Source organism: Triticum aestivum, chromosome 3D (genome assembly GCF_018294505.1).
Source record: "Triticum aestivum cultivar Chinese Spring chromosome 3D, IWGSC CS RefSeq v2.1, whole genome shotgun sequence".
Lineage (NCBI taxonomy): Eukaryota > Viridiplantae > Streptophyta > Magnoliopsida > Poales > Poaceae > Triticum > Triticum aestivum.
This window is the reverse complement of record NC_057802.1, coordinates 511534310-511544086: the sequence shown is the minus strand read 5'-3', so window position 1 is coordinate 511544086 and position 9777 is coordinate 511534310.

The following is a 9777-nucleotide window of genomic DNA, read 5'->3' as shown; positions in this document are numbered from 1 at the left end:
GACAAACTTGTAGATGTCTCTCTCATATGTCTTAGTTTTTCTAGCATCATGAATCGGTGATGTGATGCATCAGCGCAGAAAGTTCTACCACTATTTTCTCTTTGGTGTCGAGTTTCGTTGACTGCTTACTTGATTATGGTGGGATCGTGAGCTGGTCAATCTTTCTTCCTTGTGCTAGCTACTCTCCCATTCAGTAGGACCCAAGAAATTAATTTTTTTTAGAAAAGGAGGATGACCCCCGGCCTCTGCCTCTGGGCGATGCATACGACCACTTTATTAATTATTCTCGAGCTTACAAAGTCATACAACAGTCAAACTAAAGCCGCCGTCTAAGCAACAAACTGTCGCTACACCTATCCAGTAGATAAAGGGACGCAGATAGCCTGGGCCTAATACCAAACAGACATCGCAGCCAAGCCTAATATCTAAGACCTGAGACCCCAACCTAGCCACTTGCCGGGTCTGGGGCACACACTGGTCCGGCGTGCTCTCAGAGGCCGCCGCCGCCAACTGCCACCGCTCCATCTTCAGAACTGCAGTGATGCATCAACCTTGCTCGGTCTAGCTATCGTCGACGCCATCACCGCGCCCAACAGCACCTCCTTCCTGCACGCAAACAACTGAGCACGTCGCGGTCGTCACTGATACACCTCAGCGCCATGCTGCCAAGTACCACCAGCCGACCCAAGGAATTAATTGGCTGAAGAAAAGGTCTCTGTTCCAGACTTCCAGTGGAGGAGTTGTCCCTTTAAGAGTTGTGCCCTTTCAACTATTGCAGGTAGCTGCTTCTGCTTTGGATCGATCAACTGGTGAGTTTTCTGAGTAAATTATTTATTCTTTTTCCAAGTAGAGTGATCAAGTATTCTTTACGCAAGTTTTGATCAGGTGACGCTGGACGTATAAGCTGCAAGATTTGGCTGACAAGTTGTTTGTGTTACTCCACGTATTTTTTTCAGCAGGAATCAACTTTTCTGACGATAGCGAGACACATGTGATGACTTCTTCAATCTTCAAGCTTCATAAGTCTAATCTTTAATTGACGCTGTGTGTGTCTATGCTCTACCAATGTTTCTTATAAAAACATGGTTGCTCCCCCGATCCCCCAATTTTCTTTCATGTTTTTATAAGAAAGATCACCTTGCACAATATGATTGAACTCCTAACGTAGTTAACTACCCAAACCTAGACTTTCCAAGACAATACAACACTAATTCCCTTGGTACGTAACCTCCTGACCTTGACTTGCTTGCCCGGCCGGCAGGCCGGCCGCGACCGTGTTTCCGTCGCCTTGGTGCAATGTGCTAGCGTCTACAAGACTTCGGAAATTAACAGGAAAAACGTTGTGTAGTCTATTTTATACAAATTGCACAGGTGCTGGGCCGACCCATTAAGCTACCGCGTTCAATATAAGCGCAACCTAAAAATACAAGGAAAAGGGAGAGATTATGAGGATTTGAAATCAAGACCTCCGACCAAACAACACATGCCGGTAGCCACTACAACCAACCACTGCTGGTGTTAAGTTCTAGCGAGAAATATATAAGAAAACACAGTAGCGTACATATATATGAAATATTTTCTGAAAAAATCTGAAACTTTTATTAAAAAATGCAAACAAATTTAAAATGCCGAATAGTTCTGGAATTTGAGAACCAAATTTGAGCAATTTTATTTTGAAAGTGAATTTTTTTTCGAAACACAAACCAAATTCCGAACATCTTTCGAAAAATGAACAATTTTTAAAATTTGTGGTTTTCATTTTTGGGGGCTTTTGCTTGTCCCATTTTCCTTTTTATTTTTCAATTTTATTTTGATCTTAATTCTATTTTAAAAAAGCACGAACTGTTTTTAAATCGTGAACCTTTTGTCAAATCCATGAACTTTTGAAATTCGGAAATATTATGTTTAATATTGTGAACTTTGTTTTCAAATCTGTGAACGTTTTTACACATCCAAGAACTAATTTCAACTTTATGAACTTTTTCCAATGCCTGGGATTTTTTTTTTCAAAATCATGAACATCTGTTTTTTAAATTCATGATTTTTTTCAAATCTATTATTGCTTGGGCAGGCCCAACAGGCACCCGACAGGAGAGATGCCATTGCCTAGTTGGGCTAAAGCCTAAGATTCTTTTTACTTTTCTATTTTTAGTTTTTAGTTTTTTCCAAAATTCGTTTTTCTCCTTTTTGAAACTTATCTAAAAATTTGAAATATTTTTGTAGTGCCAAAAATGTTCATATTTTCAAACATTGTTCACAATTTTTAAAAATATTCTGAAATTAAAAAATGTTCATATTTACATTTTTTGTTCACAAATTTAAGAATTTTTTGCAATTTGTGGATAATGTCAATTGTTGGGAATTTGTCCACAATTTTAGAAAAAGTGTTCAAGTTTATAAAATTTTCATACACAATTTGAAATTCCATAATTGTTCACTAATTTCAATAGATTGTTAGGATATAGGAGAATGTTCATGTTGATTGGTAATACCAAAAAATGGAAATAACTGAGGCATTCTTAATGAGAAACTGCATGCTCCCGTATGCACCCGTTTGGCCTAGTCTAGCACACTCTTCTCAATAGGTGTTTTTTTTTCTATTGATGAATGGCCCCAACTTCTTGCAACAGCCTGACATGGATATATGAAACATCCATGCCATATTTGAACAACTTCCGACACTATTTGGACGTTGTGACACGTCCACCCATTTATCAGCCCTTCTCATCAAGAAAACTCTAATAATGCAAAAGTTGTTAAAAATACAAACAATTTGGCACGATGCCTTGAATTTATCATAGAAGCTGGTGGAAAAAAATTGGAGCCATTCGACAGATGTCGAAAACCAACGTGCTTTCAAAAGGACCCTTCTCACCCTACTCGAACACCCTTCGTTGCACATGGTCTATTTTTGGACATCCTTAAAATTACCTCAACTTTGCAAACAGGTGGACATACCCACGATAGGCATCCATGCCTGGTTTGAATGACTTTCGACACCATATGCAAGTTATGACGCGTCCAGTTATTTGTCGACCTTTTTCTATCGAGAAAACTTCAAAAAATGCAAAATTTGTGGAAAAACGAAACAACTTGACGTGGTGCCTTGAATTGGTGATATAAGGCCATGCAAAAAATTGGGGCCATTTCAAGCTTGTCGAGAAATAATGTGCTCTCAAGCGAATCTTTCTGGGCTACCCTAACACCCTCCATTGAACATGGTTAGTTTTGGACATCCTTGAACGACCCTAAATTTTGTCGGAAGGTGGGCATGCCCATGCTAGGCGTCCATGTTAGATTTGAATTATTTTTAACACCGTATGCAAGTTGCGACATGTCCTACCATTTATAGGCGACACACGGCTCAAGGTATTCAAATTGTTTTGGTGAAATGTACGTGAAAGGAATATTGATTTATGAAGAATGATATTTCAAATTATGTATGCTAAGAATTAGGTACTATACACTTCGTGTGAAATTTCAAATTTTCAATAGGGTTAACCTATTATTTTTATGGAAGATTATCCTATACACTTCAGCACAACCAGTTCGCCGGCGGAATTCCGGCGCAGCTGTGCAACACTTCGCAGCTCATTTCGTTCAATGTCGCCGATAACTCACTGTCGGGCCCTGTCCCGGACTCTCTGCAGCGCTTCCCGGCTGCCAACTTCACGGGCAACCCAGGGCTTTGCGGGGCGCCGCTCGACAAGAAGTGCAAGAAGAGGTTCAGGGTGCGGATACGCGTTCGGCTTGTCCGGATTCGGGAGATGCTTGTCCGGATTCAGAAGGTACTGCACAGGATCAACGACGCGTCCATCATCGGGGCGTCGGCTGGGTTCATCTCTGGGTTCGTGGTGGCCTTCTACTTCCCGCACAAATTCTTGTTCTGTGCGAGGCTCCAGCCCTACACCTTTCGTGTGTGTGGGTGACGCCGGGTACACGAGCATTGGGCTAGAGAATGCGCCAGCTGCCTTTGTTGGTCTATTCAGTGGTTAATATGTGGGCAAACAAGTCGTATGTGTGGTCACAAGAGTGAAGTACGTGTACATTCTGATGAATATTACGAATATCTCATGATTCAAATAAATAATAAAAATTGTGAAACTTCTCATGTTGATGTGCGTATATCTGATCTTGTCCATGCTTTACCCAGTATCAAGTGTTTTTCAAACTGTAGTTAACAAGTCCCGGTTTGATCCTGAATTAATCCAAGTGCCTAGTATGACCAGGAGAAGCACTGTCTTTGCTCTTGACAAAGTTGTAGCTGTCTCTCTCATATGTCTTAGTTTTTCTAGCCTCATAAATCGGTGATGTGATGCATCAGCGCAGAAAGTTCTACCACTATTTTCTCTTTGGTGTTGAGTTTCGTTGACGAGTGCGGCGAATCTGCACCCGGGCTCAGCTGCACCCACGCTCACGGAAAAAATCAAAACAAATGCAAAAAATTCAAAAAATTCCAATTTTTTTTATGTGGTAGATAATTAGATGCTTGAGGTTCGCTGAAAAATTCAACTCGTTTGGACATTTGAGCAAGTCTGTGCAAAAAAGACAAAATCGGGGTCTGTAAAAAAGTTTACTGTTCATGAACTGTTTTGGCCCGATTTGTATTTTTTTCCGAGACCTACTCAAATATCCAAATGAGTTGAAATTTGGTGCGGACCTCACGCATCAAATTATCTACCACATAATTTTTTTTTGGAATTTTTTGAATTTTTCTAGTATTTGTTTTGAATTTTTTACTGACCGGGAGCAGCTGAGCCCGGGCTCCAGGATGAATTACCGTTCGTTGACTGCTTACTTGCTTGGAGTGGGATAGTGAGCTGGTCAATCTTTATTCCTTGTGCTAGCTACTCACCCATTCAGTAGGACCCGAGGAATTAATTGGCTGAAGAAAAAGTCTGTGTTCCAGTGGAGGGGTTGCCCCTTTAAGAGCTATATATGCCCCTTCAAGTATTGCAGGTCGTAGCTTCTGCTTTGGATCGATCAACTGGTGAGTTTCTCAGTAAATTATTTCTGTTTTTTCCAAGTAGAGTGATCAAGTATTCTTACCCAAGTTTTGATCAGGTGACGCTGGAAGTTATAAGCTGCAAGATTTGGCTGACAAGTTATTTGTGTTACTCCACGTATTTTTTCAGCAGGAATCAACTTTTCTGTGTTGGAACTTGTCCACATGATCGATCACATCAAATCACAATAAATACACAAAAACTTTTATAGCCAAGGGCCCTTGTCGTGCCCTTCTTTTATCCTTTTTATTTTCACGGTGTTTTTCTCTTCACGACTTGATACAAACCTGCCGAGGTGCTGCATATAAATATATGCAGGACCAGACCGACCTAGACGTACTTGCTGTTAGAGTTGTGTCGAATATTATGTACAACCTAGGTTACAGTTGGACTCTGAGTAGTATTGTGTTTGATAGGATATGGAGTTGCGTCCTACTAGGACATTTGTATCCTAAACCTCTCATATATAGTGGGGGTAGACACACGATGTAACCTATGCCAACATAATAGCACAGGCACGCGGGGGAGCCGGCAACGTGTGCCGGCACCCAGGTGGCCGGGGTGCGGTATTGTAGCGGTGTCATGGGGTGGAGCGCCCGTACTCAATGCCCCGGGGATGTAGTCATGATGGTGAACCTCGTTAACAAATCTCGGTGTCGTGCTTGTGTGATTGCTTGGTCTTTGGTAGATTAACTGAGCGCCTCAGATTTATTCAAACAAGTGGTATCAGAGTCAGGTTATGAAGATGCCGTGGAAGTTGATCTTGAGGAGATGAGCGAAAAGATTCGTCAAATCGATCGTGCAGAAGTCGGACAATTGAATCGGCGGCCGCGGAAGGTCGATGGTGCGGTGTGGTTCTATTCGGGTTCCTTAAAGTGATCGAAGGCATCAGGTTCGTGCAGCGTACTCAAAGGGCCGTCTCGCGAGATCGATCAGATCGGGTACAGGCGGCGGCAACGTAAGGCAGTCGTCCGGCTTAGGATCGTCGTTCAGAATCGACAGCGGTACAAGGGCAGGCGTCATAGCCAGGCAGGCAGCGATCGTCAGGGGCCACGCTCGATGGCAGGCGGCCCAAGCAGTGCTCTAGATGCTGGTGATGGGCTGTGAATAGTTGTGCTGACCACGGGGCGGTGTGCAGCCAGGGCTGGCAGGCCAGGCCCAGGCGCTGCGCGGTTGGAGGCGTGCCGCGTGTGTGCGTGCATCGCGCGAGGGAGCTGCCCACTAGAGATGATGTGCCTTGCTGTGTTGCGGCTGTGCGTGGTGCAGTATGGAGCTGCAGACACGAGTTTTGTTGAAAAAAAGGAAGCGTCTGGACTAGTGATTGCTAGCGTTCGTTGGTGCTATTCATCATGAGCAAGGAGAGGGAGAGGCAAAGTCAAGCATACATGAAGACGTGGTGGAGTTTTGGATCTCTATGACCTCATGCATATGGAAAGGCTGCTAGATGGAGTCTCATTGGTTCTCTTTGCTTGGTACTGAAGGAAATATGCCCTAGAGGCAATAATAAAGTTATTATTTATTTCCTTATATCATGATAAATGTTTATTATTCATGTTAAAATTGTATTAAACGGAAACATGATACATGTGTGAATACATAGACAAACAGAGTGTCACTAATATGCCTCTACTTGACTAGCTCGTTGATCAAAGATGGTTATGTTTCCTAGCCATAGACATGAGTTGTCATTTGATTAACGAGATCACATCATTAGGAGAATGATGTGATTGACTTGACCCATTCCGTTAGCTTAGCACTTGATCGTTTAGTATGTTGCTATTGCTTTCTTCATGACTTATATATGTTCCTATGACTATGAGATTATGCAACTCCCGTTTACCGGAGAAACACTTTATGTGCTACCAAACGTCACAACATAATTGAGTGATTATAAAGGTGCTCTACAGGTGTCTCCAAAGGTACTTGTTGAGTTGGCGTATTTCGAGATTAGGATTTGTCACTCCGATTGTCGGAGAGGTATCTCTGGGCCCACTCGGTAATGCACATCACTATAAGCCTTGCAAGCATTGTAACTAATGAGTTAGTTGCGAGATGATGTATTACGGAACGAGTAAAGAGACTTGACGGTAACGAGATTGATCTAGGTATTGAGATACCGACGATCGAATCTCGGGCAAGTAACATACCGATGACAAAGGGAACAACGTATGTTGTTATGCGGTTTGACCGATAAAGATCTTCGTAGAATATGTAGGAGCCAATATGAGCATCCAGGTTCCGCTATTGGTTATTGACCGCAGATGTGTCTCGGTCATGTCTACATAGTTCTCGAACCCGTAGGGTCTGCACGCTTAAAGTTCTGTGACGATCGGTATTATGAGTTTATGTGATTTGATGTACTGAAGGTAGTTTGGAGTCCCGGATGAGATCAGGGACATGACGAGGAGTCTCGAAATCGTCGAGACGTAAAGATCGATATATTGAACGACTATATTCGGACATCGAAAAGGTTCCGAGTGATTCGGGTATTTTCGGAGTACCGGGGAGTTACGGGAATTCACCGGGAGAAGTATTGGGCCTTATTGGCCCATACGGGAATAGAGGAGAGAGGCCAAAAGGAAGAAGCCGCGTGCCCCCCTCTGGTCCGAATTGGACAAGGGGTGCAGCCCCCTTTCCCTTCTCCCTCTCCCCCTCTTTCCTTCTCTCCTACACCGGAAAGGAAAGGGGAATCCCACTAGGACTTGGGAGTCCTAGTAGGACTCCCCACACTTGGCGTGCCCCCTCTAGGGCCGGCCTCTCCCTCCCTCCTTTATATACGGGGGCAGGGGGCACCCCATAGACACAACAATTGATCTGTTGATCTCTTAGCCGTGTGCGGTGCCCCCCTCCACCATAATCCACCTCGATAATATCGTAGCGGTGCTTAGGCGAAGCCCTGCGTCGGTAGAACATCATCATCGTCACCACGCCGTCGTGCTGACAGAACTCTCCCTCAAAGCTCGGCTGGATCGGAGTTCGAGGGACGTCATCGAGCTGAACGTGTGCTGAACTCGGAGGTGCCGTACGTTCGGTACTTGATCGGTCGGATCATGAAGACGTACGACTACATCAACCGCGTTGTGCTAACGCTTCCGCTTTTGGTCTACGAGGGTACGTGGACACACTCTCCCCTCTCGTTGCTATGCATTTCCATGATCTTACGTGTGCGTAGGAATTTTTTTAAAATTACTACGTTCCGCAACAGTGGCATCCGAGCCAGGTTTTATGCGTAGATGTTATATGCACGAGTAGAACACAAAGTGAGTTGTGGGCGATATAAGTCATACTGCTTACCAGCATGTTACACTTTGGTTCGGCGGTGTTGTTGGATGAAGCGGCCCGGACCAACATTACGCGTACGTTTATGCGAGACTGGTTTTACCGCCGTGCTTTGCACACAGGTGACTAGCGGGTGTCAGTTTCTCCAACTTTAGTTGAACCGAATGTGGCTACGCCCGGTCCTTGAGAAGGTTAAAACAACACTAACTTGACAAACTATCGTTGTGGTTTTGATGCGTAGGTAAGAACGGTTCTTGCTCAGCCCGTAGCAGCCACGTAAAACTTGCAACAACAAAGTAGAGGACGTCTAACTTGTTTTTGCAGGGCATGTTGTGATGTGATATGGTCAAGACATGATGCTACATTTTATTGTATGAGGTGATCATGTTTTGTAACCGAGCTATCGGCAACTGGCAGGAGCCATATGGTTGTCGCTTTATTGTATGCAATGCAATCGCCCTGTAATTGCTTTACTTTATCACTAAGCGGTAGCGATAGTCGTAGAAGCAATAGTTGGCGAGACGACAACGATGCTACGATGGAGATCAAGGTGTCGCGCCGGTGACGATGGTGATCATGACGGTGCTTCGGAGATGGAGATCACAAGCACAAGATGATGATGGCCATATCATATCACTTAAATTGATTGCATGTGATGTTTATCTTTTATGCATCTTATTTTGCTTAGAGCGACGGTAGCATTATAAGATGATCTCTCACTAAATTTCAAGGTATAAGTGTTCTCCCTGAGTATGCACCGTTGCGAAAGTTCTTCGTGCTGAGACACCACGTGATGATCGGGTGTGATAAGCTCTACGTTCAAATAAAACGGGTGCAAAACAGTTGCACACGCGGAATACTCAGGTTAAACTTGACGAGCCTAGCATATGCAGATATGGCCTCGGAACACTGAGACCGAAAGGTCCAGCGTGAATCATATAGAAGATATGATCAACATAGTGATGTTCACCATTGAAAACTACTCCATCTCACGTGATGATCAGACATGGTTTAGTTGATATAGATCATGTGATCACTTAGATGATTAGAGGGATGTCTATCTAAGTGGGAGTTCTTAAGTAATTTGATTAATTGAACTTTAATTTATCATGAACTTAGTCCTGGTAGTATTAGCATATCCATGTTGTAGATCAATAGCTCGCGTTTAGCTCCCCTATTTTAATTTTGATATGTTCCTAGAGAAAAACTAAGTTGAAAGATGTTAGTAGCAATGATGCGGATTGGATCCGTGATCTGAGGATTATCCTCATTGCTGCACAAAAGAATTATGTCCTTGATGCACCGCTAGGTGACAGACCTATTACAGGAGCAGATGCAGATGTTATGAACGTTTGGCTAGCTCAATATGATGACTACCTGATAGTTTAGTGCACCATGCTTTTTGGCTTAGAACCGGGATTTCAAAGACGTTTTGAACGTCATGGAGCATATGAGATGTTCCAAGAGTTGAAGTTAATATTTCAGGCTCATG